We start from the raw sequence: 13027 nt of genomic DNA, 5'->3' as shown, positions 1-13027 counted from the left end.
GTAAGTAGAAAAAAACCTCCTTTTCAGACCAAAGGGAAAGAAAGTTTTAAAGTGAGAATATAATTTTCCTCATGGGCATTGTCTACCTTAGAAAAACTACTACAGAACATGCCTGTGACTATAGACTTGTAGTTCAGGCCACAGAAGATTAGAGATGGGACTTGGGCACTCCCTTGACTTGCATCCTCTGGTCTGCTTTAACACAAACCAGGAGGAAAAGAAAGCTAGGCATCAGAAGCAATGGGTGGCAGGCCTATTAACGGCTGATCTGTACGGTGATCTGCCCTCAAGGAGACCCAACAGGCCAGTCCACTGCAGTGGCTTTCAATGTGGTAAGTCTGGGCTTCAGCAGAAGTCAGCTTGTGAAGAGCCCTGGTAGCTCTGCCAAGAGTTGGATCACTGGAAATGGACCTGCCCTGGAGTCGAAGGATGCCCAGGTCAGAGCCACCGATCTTATTGGCTCTAAGCTGAAAAGCCCTTCACTCAGCCCAACTTCCAAAGTGACCACTGCAACTGAGGGGATGGTCAAGTAGGGTCAGCAACATTGTAGGCAGAACTGTAAATGTCTTGTTAGAGATGCCACCTGCCTTTACCTGGCCAGCTCTCCTCCCAGGCCAGCCAAGTAACGAAAGTCAACAGAGTGCCTTCCCCTAGGAGGTTCACACCTCCCTTAGGATGTACCCCATGTGAAGAGATAGATAGGTCTGGGCCTCTTAACTTACAAGGCCTAAAGCCCACCAGATTATTATCAAGCCCCTTCTATCAGGTTCTATTTGCTTCTCAATCAGAAAACTTAATTGTAGCTTAGACAGCACCTTTCTTAGCTCCTCTAATAATGACTCTGTCCTTTATTCTAGACCCTGTCTAGCATACTTGGGCCTCATTCCTTTGTAATCATAACCTCTACTCTACCACCAATGGCTCTACTCCCAACCTGTGTGTACTGATGGTCCTCTTCCCCACTTAATGCTGTATAATTGTTCAGACCTGGTTAATGCCACTCTTAGGAACATTGGTTACTATCCTTACTCTGTCTTTTATGACCTTGTCTAAATATGATCAGATTTGGCAAACTTGGAAGGCTTCCATAGCCTTGGCAACTCATGACGACAGCCTAGGATGGTTACTGGCGCCATAAACTAGAGTGTCAATTTGTTGGGTCAACAACAGGAGCCACTGTGCACTTGCTCCTCATGTGGGATCTCTGTCCTTAATGTGCTGTACATTGTGATTTAATGCTATAACTAGTACTCCAACAGTATGTTTCACTTTGTGTTTCTATGTGGGTGCAAACTGTTGAAATCTTTATACTAAATTGATCTTCTGTATATAAAGAGAATTGAAAATGAATCTTGATGCAAATGGAAGGGGAGAGGGAGCAGGAGAGGGGAGGGTTGCGGGTGGGAGGGAAGTTATGGGAGGGGGAAGCCATTGTAATCCATAAGCTGTACACTGGAAATTTGACAATCACTGGGTTGAACTCCAGAAGCCTAGAGCTACTTGAGTGTTGGGATGGTCTTTGAAGAATACTCCATACTCACACTACTGCGATGATTCTTTTTATGGTTGGTGTGTGTGTGTGTGTGCAGGCACTTTAGGCTCACCATATGCAGTTGATTCACCTTGGAAGAGAGGGACTGAGGTTGTGAACATACCAGCTACCATGTTCATACCCTCCTCTTGCTAACCACAGAAGAGCTCTACCATGCCCAACTCTGCTGTCACTCTGGACACCTGCCTCACCTTAGAGCTCTGGTGTGAGCACTCTGGCCCCTCCCAGTGTTCACATCTGAATATCTGATGTGGAAGCCACCCTAAGGGTTAAGAGAGGGTGGGAAAACATAATATGAGTCTTAAAAGAAGAAAATAAAGTAGAATACTATATTCAGTGAAACTCACATTTATAACTGAATTTGAAATAAATACCTTCCAAAATAAACATATTAAAAGAATGATACTTAGAGTTGTACTACACACAGCAACATAAAAAGATAATGAGCACTATGAAACAATGTGAAGACAGAGTACCTACTAATAAAAGTACAAAGAGTTGCAAAGGAAACAATAGGAATGTTTGTGGAAAAATGGCAGTGAAAATCTTGAACATAAATTGCCTAAACTCTCCAATTAAAAGTTGCAAGACCCTTCTATATAAAGCTTACAAGTAATGCAACTCATAAATAAAAATACACACAGACTGAAAGTAAAAGCTGGAAAAATGTGCATATAGAAATCAAAAAATGAGCAAGAAAGAACATCTAAACAGATCAAGTAGACTTTAAGATAAAAATTGTTAAAAGAGGCAAATAAGGTCACAATGTAATTAAGTGATTGATTCAACAGGAAGATTTGACTACAGTACATATATATGCACCAAATACTAAGCACTTGGCTATTTAAAAAATGTTAATGGATTTAAAAGGAGACATATGCTCCAATACAATAAAAATGGTCAACTTTAATATCCCACTTTAATAAATTAACTGTACAAAAAGATTAAAGAGGAACTTTACAACCAATCTGAACTATTGACCAAATGGATATAATTGAAACATAAAGAATATTTTGCCCAATAGCTCCAGAATTCACATTTATTTTCATCAATGCATGGAATGTTTTCTAAGATAGATCATAATTTAGGGCATAAAAAATCTCAGTAAGGTCAAAAATACTGAAATTTTGCCTTGTATAAAGCTGGAAATTAATGTAAGAAAGTCTCGAAAATATGCAAATACATGAAGACAGAATAACATGCTCCTCAATGAACTGGGTCATAGTAGAAATCGAAAGGAACATCAAAGCATTCCTTGAAACCAATGAAGATGACAACACAACATATCAAAACTTATGGGTTGGGGACAGTGTTGTGGTGTAGCAGGTAAAGCCACCTCTTGTAGTGCTGGCATCCAATATGGTAGCTGGTTTGAGTCCCAGCTGCTCCACTTCCAATCCAGCTCCCTAGGAAAGCAGTAGAAGATGGCCCAAGTCCTTGGGCCTTTGCACCCACATGGGAGACCTTGAAGAAGCTTCTGACTCCTGGCTTTGGATTGGCGCAGCTCTGGCTATTGCAGTCATCTGGGGAGTAAACCAGCGAATGGAAGACGTCTCTCTATCTGCCTCTGCCTCTGCCTCTCTGTAACGCTGCCTTTCAAGTAAATAGCTAAATCTTTTTTAAAAGATCTTATAAAAAATATGAGACACAGCAAAACGCAGGCTTATCAGGAAAGTTTATAGTAATTAGTGCCTACATCAAGAAATTGCAGGGGCTGTGCATAGTGGGTAAAGCTGCAGCCTGCAGTGCCTGCATCCCATATGGGTGCTGGTTCAAGTCCAGTGGCTTCATTTCTGATTCAGCCCTCTGCAATGGCCTGGGAAAGCAGTGGAAGATGGCCTAATTGCTTGGGACCCTGTACCCATGTGGAAAACCTGGAAGAAGCTCCTTGCTTTGGATCAGCCTAGCTCCTTCTATGAAGCCAGTATCACATTAATTATGAAACAACAACAACAAGGGAATTACAACAAAGATACAACAAAGAGAATTAAAGACCAATATTCCTGATGAACATACATGCAAAAATCATCAACAAATGTAGCCTAATCAAATCCAACAACTCATTTAAAGATCATCCACCTGAATCAAATGTGATTTATCCCTGGTAAGCAGGGATGGTTCAACAGTTGCTAATCAATAAACATGATACATCACATTAACAAGTTGAATAATAAAAACCATATAGTTATCAGTAGATCAAATAAGTCACTTGATAAAATACATTATCCTTTCATGATAAAATAAAAAAAACCTTAAGCAAATTGAGTATAGAAGGAATATACCTCAATACAATCAAGGCAATATATGAGAAACCCAAAGCCAGCCTCATAGTGAATGCAGAAGAACTAGAAGCATTTCAGATAAGACCCAAAATCAAACAAAGATGTCCACTCTCACTATTACTTTTTAATATATTTCTAGAAGTTGTAATAAGAGCCATTATTCAAGAGAAAGAAGTCAGGACTATCAATGAGAAAGGAGGAAGTCAAATTATCCCTGTTTGCAGATGATATGATTCTACACATAGGTGAATCAAAAGACTCTGCTGAGAGACGACTGGAACTTACAAGATTTGGCAGACTTACAGGATAAAAAATCAGCACACAAAATCAATAGCATTTTTATACACCAACAATGCCTTGTTTGAGAAAGAACTTATAATATAAGCCCCATTAACAATGGTTACAGAAAGTTATAAATAGCTTGGAATAAATTTAACAGGGACATCAAATATCTCCACAATGTAAATTTTAAAATATTAAGGAAAGAAATACAAGAAGATAAAAAATTGTAAAAACTCTTCCATGTTTAGGGATTGGAACAAATATTATTAAAATGTCCATACTGATAGAATCAAAAAGGGAGAGAACGATCCAACATGGGAAGCGGAATACACAGCAGACTCATAGAATGGTAGATGTCCTAAATAGCACTCTGGCCTCAGAATCAGCCCTTAAGGCATTCAGATCCAGCTCAAGAGCCCATGACAGTATTTTAGGCATGGAAAGCCAAGACACTCTGGAAGAAAAAAAAAAAAAAAAAGAAGACCTAAATGAAAGATCTCTGTGAGTGAGATCCCAGTGGAAAGAACGGGGCCATCAAAGAAGAAGGTACCTTTCTCTGAAGGGAGGAGAGAACTTCCACTTTGACTATGACCCTGTCGGAATAAGATTGAGGTCGGCGAACCCTAAAGGCTTCCATAGCCTTGGCAACTCATGACTAGAGCCTAGGGAGATTACTGACGCCATAAACAAGAGGGTTAAATTGTTAAATCAACAACAGGAGTCACTGTGTACTTTCGTCTCATGTGGGATCTGTCCTTGATGTGTTGTCCAATGTGAAGTAATGCTATAACTAGTACTGAAACAGTATTTTTACACTTTGTGTTTCTGTGTGGGTGCAAACTAAAAAAAAAAAAAAAGTCCATACTACTCAACCTAATTTACAGATTTAAGATGATTCCCATTAAAATATCAAGAATATTATCAAATCTAGAAAAAATATCCTAAAAAATAATAAAACATACAGACCTTTGTTTTTAAAAGATTTTTTTTTTTACTTATTAGAAAGTCAGAGATAGAGACAGAGAGAGATCTTCCATCTGTTGGTTCACTCCCCAAATGGCTGCAACAGCCAGGGCTTGGCCAACCCAAAGCCAGGAGCCAGGAGCTTCTTCTGGTCTCCCAAGTGGGTGGAAGGGCCCAAATACTTGGGCCATTCTCCAATACTTTCCCAGGTGCATTAGCAGAGAGCTGGATGGGAAGCAACTGGGATTTCAACTGAGGCCCATTTGGGATGTCAATTCTTCAGGCTAAGGCTCAATCACCTATGCTACAACACTGACACCCATTATAGGAATCTTTTTTTTTTTTTTTTTTTTTTTTGACAGGCAGAGTGGATAGTGAGAGAGAGAGACAGAGAGAAAGGTCTTCCTTTGCCATTGGTTCACCCTCCAATGGCCGCCGTGGCCGGCGCACCGCGCTGATCTGAATCAGGAGCCAGGTGCTTCTCCTGGTCTCCCATGCGGGTGCAGGGCCCAAGCACTTGGGCCATCCTCCACTTCACTCCCGGGCCATAGCAGAGAGCTGGCCTGGAAGAGGGGCAACCGGGACAGAATGCCCCGACCGGGACTAGAATCCAGTGTGCCGGCGCCACAAGGCGGAGGATTAGCCTGTTGAGCCACGGTGCCAGCCTCATTATAGGAATCTTAAACAGTAAAAGTAAAGCCAGAAGTATCACAGTACCATATTTCCAGACATGCTGCAGGGCTGTTGTAATCAAAACTCATGAGTATTGGGCAAAAGTAGGCATAAGGACAAATGGAGCAAACAGAAGTTCTAGAAGTTAATTCAGACATCTATAACTAACTAATGTTTGACAAACAAGTTAAAATTACTCCCTGAAGAAAGGGCAGTCTCTTCACCAAATAGTGTTTGCAAAATTATAACCCTACTTGCAGTTATTTAAAACAAGACCCATACCTTATACCCTATACATAATCAACTCACAATGGATCAATGATCTATACTGAAGGCCTGAAAACATCAAAGTAGAAGAGGAAAACATAAGGAAACTCTGGAAGACATTGACCTAGGCAAAGAGTTCTTGGGTAAGGCCTGAGAAACACAGGCAATAAAACAAAAATAAACAAATGGGATTACCAACCTCAAAAGCTTCTGCACAGCAAAGGAAACAATCAACAACGTGAACAGACAATGGACAGAATGGGAGAAAACACTTTCAAATTATACATCTGATAAAGGAATAGTATCCAGAATACATAGGAGCTCCAGAAACAACAATTACAAAATTTATACTCAAGTTAAAATATGGGCAAAGGACATGAACAGGCATTGTGAGAATGAAATACAAACAGATAACAGACAAATGAAAAAAAAATGCTCAGGGGCTGGCAATGTAGTGTAGTAAGCTAAGCCTCCACCCATGGCACCAACATGCAGTCCACGTCCCAGCTGCCCCTATTCCAATCCAGGTCTCTGCTATGGCCTGGGTGAGAAGTAGAAGATGGCCTGATTGCTTATGTCCCTGCACCTGCATGGGAGACTGGGAAAAAAACTCCTAGATTCTGGCTTTGGATCAGCCCAGCTCTGGCCATTGTGGCCATTTTGTGGAATGAACCAGCAGATAGAAGACCTTTCTCTCTGTCTCCCCCTTTTTCTGACTGTAACTCTGCTTCTCAAATAAACAAAATCACAAAAAATCCCAAAATGCTCATGATCAGCAATCATTAGGAAAATGAAAACAAAAACTATGATAATGTATTACATCACCCCCAGTTAAAATGCCTATCATTCAAACATAAAAACTTAAGAAAGGCTGGAAAAGATGTGGAGAAAAAGGTACCCTAGTACACTGTTGGTAGAATGTAAATTAGTACAAGCATAATGGAAGACAGTATGCAGAATCCTCAGAAAACTCAAAGTAGATGTGCCATATGACCCAACACTCTACTCCTGGGAATATAACTAATGGAAATGAAATCATCCTATGAAAGAGTAGCCTGCATTCTCAAGCCTATAGCAGCTGAATTTACAACATCTAAGATGTAGAAACATATTAGTTGTCTATTGAATGAAGATCAGATAAAGAAAATGTTTTATACACACACACACACTTATATACACATGATGGAATATTACTCAACTATAAAAATGAAATACCAACTTTTGCAATATGCAGTTGGGGATCATTTTGCTTAGTGATAAATGACAGTCCCCAAAAGACAAATATCTCATATTTCCTGATTTATGGAAGTTAATATATAAGAGAGTATAAAAATCTTATAATGTACATGAGTAAAGTTGAAATTTTTTAATTTGATTGTTGTTTATAGCCCTCGTCTATATTCCTGCTAAACAGTCCTATTTCCATTTTTTACTTATTTATCTCTTTGTTTAGTGTAGCTTTAAACCTTTTACTATAAAATAAATTTCTTTTAATTATTTATTTGACAGGTAGGGTTATAGACAGAGAGAGAGAGAGAAAGATTTTCTTTCCATTGGTTCACCCCCTAAATGGCCACAACGGCCCAAACTGAGCTGGTCCGAAGCCAGGAGCCAGGTGCTTTTTCCCAGTCTCCCACGTGGGTACAGGGACACAAGCACTTGGGCCATCCTCCACTGCCTTCCGGGGCCACAGCAGAGAGCTGGACTGGAAGAGGAGCAGCCGGGACTAGAACTGGTGCCCATATGGGATGCTGGCGCCTCAGGCAGAGGATTAACCAAGTGAGCCATGGTGCCCCCTATAAAATGAATTAAAATGCAATTGAAAATATTAACAAAAGAAACAAGGAAGGAAGCAGAAAGAAGGAAGTGAGGGAAGACTATAAATATCATTATATTTTTAGAATTGCATCTATGAACTATATTAATTTTATTATCTCAATATTAGTAAAAAGTGGCAAAAATGTTTAGGAAGTAGGAAAATATGGATATATGGCTGTATGTAGATAATTTGAAATTTCTAAGCAAAATTTCAACTTCATATCAGATACACATTCATCTAAATTAAATAAAGTATTTTCAATAAGTTGAGAAATTGGCAGAACAGAAATGGAGTCAGAATTAGCCTTTTTTATGTATAATTCAAGGAGCCACACTGATTCAGTTTTACCTTGTGTTTTAAGACAGTAAGTGTTCTTGACTGTCTTTGGTGAATATAATATAACCACAAAAAGACACTACAAGGGGCCAGCACTGTGGTACAGCAGGTTAACGCCCTGGCCTGAAGTGCCAGCATCCCATATGGGCACTGGTTCAAGACCCAGCTGCTCCACTTCTGATCCATCTCTCTGCTGTGGCCTCGGATAGCAGTAGAAGATGGCTCAGTACTTGAGCCCCTGCACCCACTTGGGAGACCTGGAGGAAGCTCCTGGCTCCTGGATTCGGATCGGCACAGCTCTGGCAGTTGCGGCCAACTGGGGAATGAACCAGTGGATGGAAGACCTGTCTCTCTGTCTCTACCTCCCTCTGTAATTCTGTCTTTCAAATTAAAAAAAAAAAAAAAATTTCTTTTTTTTTTTTTTTTTTTTTTGACAGGCAGAGTGGATAGTGAGAGAGAGAAACAGAGAGAAAGGTCTTCCTTTTGCCGTTGGTTCACCCTCCAATAGCTGCTGCGGCTGGCACATCATGCTGATCCGAAGCCAGGAACCAGGTGCTTCTCCTGGTCTCCCATGCGGGTGCAGGGCCCAAGGACTTGGGCCATCCTCCACTGCACTCCCAGGCCATAGCAGAGAGCTGGCCTGGAAGAGGGGCAACCAGGATAGAATCCGGCGCCCTGACCGGGACTAGAACCCAGTGTGCCGGCACCGCAAGGCGGAGGATTAGCCTGTTGAGCCACGGCGCAGGCCCCAAAAATAAATCTTTTAAAAAGTTTTAAAAATAAAATAAAAAAGACACTCCAGACCTGAAAGTAGAAAATAAATGAACAAATATTGAAAATAGAAAAAGTGAATACTATTTTAACAAAATTTTACTTAAAGGAATACAGATTGAAACTAGATATTATTTCAATTTGCTCCTCAATTTTTAACAAATAAGATTGTAATATCATTTTTATTTTATGTGAAATGTGTTGTAAATTGAAATGAATTTTACAAGTGAATTTTATAATATCTTAAGTTTTCCATAAGCAAAAACTGGCCACAAAGGAATGTTCTTTGTAGAAGATTAATTCTTACATTTTTCATTTAACAGAATAAGATGCAAGAAGGCAGAATTTTCAATAATATTGGTTGTTTGCCAAGGAAGAGAAAAAAAGTAAGAAAATACAAAATACATATTTTAAATGATACTGTGAAGATTATTTAAATGTGAATTATGAGCAAGAAGTTAAAATGGAATTGAAAATAAAATACTGAAGGAAATATTTCAAAAATTTCTCTCACTTTTTTAAAATAAATATTTATTTATGTGAAGAGCAGAGAAACATGCAGAGAAAAACAGATATAGAAATAGTCCCCATACACCAGATAACCCCTCAAATTTTCTTCATTACCAAGAAACTAGATTCAGGAGCTTTAGTGTGTTTCAAATCCAGGTACTCCAACATGGGATTTTGGCATCTAAACTATTGTCTTAACTTTTAGGCTAAATGTCCACCCTCTCTCTCTCTCTCTCTCATTTATGAGAGAAAAAAAAATACAGAGGCAAAATTGACAAGAGGACAGATGAGTAGAGCTTTAAAAAACATGTAGTTATTGAAAAATAGCACAAGTAGGCATAGAAAAAATAGATAAAAAGGCAAATGAATGGAACTCTGTTTTTCTGTTTTCTTAGGCATAGTGACAATAGCCCTGCAGGCAGGCATCTGCTATGACAGCATGAAATCACTGATGAGATCTGATACTAAAATATTCTTAACGTTTAAGTAAATTGCATACTTTGCTGCCAAGATGTGTTCAGGCATGATTTTCTTTTGTTCTGAATGCTTTTGAGATTTAATAAATACACTTACTGTGGATAGAAAAGATGATCAGATAGTTAACCATCATTCAGTTCAATTTGGTATAACAGATATTTTTCTGTGATTTCAAATAAACAATAATGATATTTACTTGTAATAGAGAGCATTTTGAATATTACAGTTTTCCTTTAAAGTGACAATTTCTCATATCAAACAAATAAGTAAAATATCTCATATAGAATAGTTTCCATCAAAAGAAATATAAAAAAGTGCTAGATTAGATCAACAAAATGCAATTTTAAAGAGTTATTTTATTTGAAAGAGTTACAGAGAGAGAGAACAAGAGAGAGAGAGAGAGAATTTTTCATCCACTGATTCACTCCCCAGATGGCCAGAGGTAATGCTGGAGCCAGGAACCAGGAACTTCTTCCAGATCACCCATGTGGGTAGCAGGGGTAGCAGCATCTTCCACTGCTTTTTCCAGATCTCTTGGAGGGAGCTGTATCAGAATTGGAGCAACTAGGATACAAACGGGCAACCATATGGTATGCCAACATCACGGAAAGCAGCTTTATCTGCTATGCTACAATGGAGGCCCAAACAATAAAATTTTGTCAAATGAATGGTAAAAAGCAATCCTCCTGTTACTGAATAATATCATAATTTTAATATTAAATGGTTTATGGAATTATATGTGCAAGTATATATGCCAAACTAACTTAGAAATTCCTTAATAATTTTTTAAATATAGATTTATTTAGAAAGTAAAACAACATTGAGAGAAAAAGAGAGAGAAAGAGAATCTTGCACCTTTGGTTCACTCCCCAAATGGCTGCAACTGCTGAGTCTGCTCCAGGCCAAAACCAGGAACCTGGAATTCCATCTGGGTTCCCCACATGTTTTTGAACCATCTTCTTTTGCATATCCAGACACATTAGCAGGTAGCTGGATAAGTAGAGCAGCTGGGACTGGAACCAACACTCCAATTTGTGATACTGGCATCACAAGATGTGGCTTAACCCTAATATACCACAATGCTCACCCCCCAGTTCTACAAAAGACTTTATCCTCTGTTTATTATAATATGTAGTAAAGCAAACTGATGCTTTTTTATATAAATTTTGCATGCTGCATGATTATTGTAGATAATCTAAATAGCAATGAACAATATTAATTGATGTTCCATTATTAATTTTACTCAATAGTGTTGAGTCCTTCAGACTGAGTAATATATACTGGCTAAAGATTTTTAAATATATTTGGAAGAACACACATAATTTGGTGCACTCTCAGATTTGCATACAGTATGAAAACTAAACAAAGCTAATATGTGGTATTTTTGCAAAGTTCCATGCTAATTTGTTTATCATGGAATTATAAAACAGTATGCATGTAACAGAAATATTTAGAACTAATCAAAATAGCATGTATACTGCTCTTCCAACTCGTTAAGCACTGATGTGTGTTTGCTTGTGCAAGAATGGAACTTCTTTTTCTTCCTCCACCTAGTTTAAGACATCAACTATTAAAAATGATTTTAGAATCCATTCCAAGTTTATGGATTCTCTGGGACTTTGTATGACCTTCAGAAAGGAGAAAAAGAGTTGACCCCACTAATCTCACTAATGTAGTGAGATTCTGAATACCCCAGGGAAAAGGAGAATTGGAGCGATATTGTCTCCTTTAAATATGTAAGATAATTGGTAGTTCTAAATTTGATTCTTTTGGTTATAATAAATGCCTTATGTAGTTGGTTTTTCATATTAAATTATCTCATGTACATTTTGTCAAACAACATATTCTCATTTTACTGTTTGTTCTCCTGTTTTACTAAATTGTCTTTTTGTTTCCAAATCTTAGAATGATGGACAAAGAAAGTTTTTTTGTTTTTATTACTGTATCCCAGTCAAGATAACTTTTACTTTGAAACAATATGCTGTTGTAAATCCTGGGGACTTTACTTCCAAGAGAAACAGTATTGTCTGAGGTGTGCAGAAACTGTTAGAATAATAAAAAAAAAAAAAAACCTGTTGGACAGCAGCAGGACTTAGACATCTTTTACTGTCTAACATAAAAGTTAAAAATATGTTAGTTTTCCATACCTACTTTGAACTCATGTTTGATTTTTTTTTCTTTTTTTTCTCCCTTGGGGAACATTGTTTCATACACTTTAGGCTAAAGAAATAAGATGTAACAAATTGTCATGGGGCTCTAGAGTAGATTCCACAACTCTACTTTTCAACCATTTTCAAACTAATTATATTTGCTGTTTAAAAATGCAAAATTAGAAGAACAAAATATTAAACATTCAATGATAATGGGTTAGTTGCTGTATCAACGTTGAAAAGGGATACCATCCCGAAGGAGACATTGTCAATGTCTAAAGCAACAAGTAAATACAATTAATTGCCAAAAAGGGTAAAGCTTGTCTGTGTTCTATCTTTGAAGTCTCAGTTTTAATTTATTGGTTTTTCTTAAAAAAATGAAGGTAAAAATAAGTAAATGCCTTTAAGAACCTTTCATTGTGATTTGGGTTCTTAAAGATATTGAAGCAATAAAAGACTGAAATCTAGGGTTATGGTTTTCCATTAAACAATCTATTTCAATCCTCAGCATATCTTTTTGACTATATATTATATTACATTTTATTGTGTTGGACTTAAGCTTGAAAATAGCCTATCATTTATAAGTGTGAATTGTTGAAGAATACCTTGAGTGATTCCCTGAGGGAGCAATTATAACTGTTTAAGGAACATAAGTAAGAATAGAAAAAGTATCCATGTCACAGGTCACACAACATTCAGCATTGCCCATATGGGTGTTGGAAGATAACTATGGGAAATTGTATATACAATTTTTTGCTGTATTTGCAGTTATTGATTTAAGACATTTGTTTTGAATAGAAATGTTGACTTTGGGTTGAGATGCCCAAAGGGCGTCCTGTTTTCTTAGTGAGCCCACCACAATGCACTAGAAGTTCAAATATTTTCACAGTTATCACTGAGTGGCACTTTTCCCTTTTAACCTCTTTAACCAAGCAACCTATGGTCA

The sequence above is a fragment of the Lepus europaeus genome, chromosome 8 (genome assembly GCF_033115175.1).
Source record: "Lepus europaeus isolate LE1 chromosome 8, mLepTim1.pri, whole genome shotgun sequence".
Taxonomy (NCBI): domain Eukaryota; kingdom Metazoa; phylum Chordata; class Mammalia; order Lagomorpha; family Leporidae; genus Lepus; species Lepus europaeus.
The sequence above is the reverse complement of the archived record's forward strand: the minus strand, read 5'-3'. Positions refer to the sequence as shown.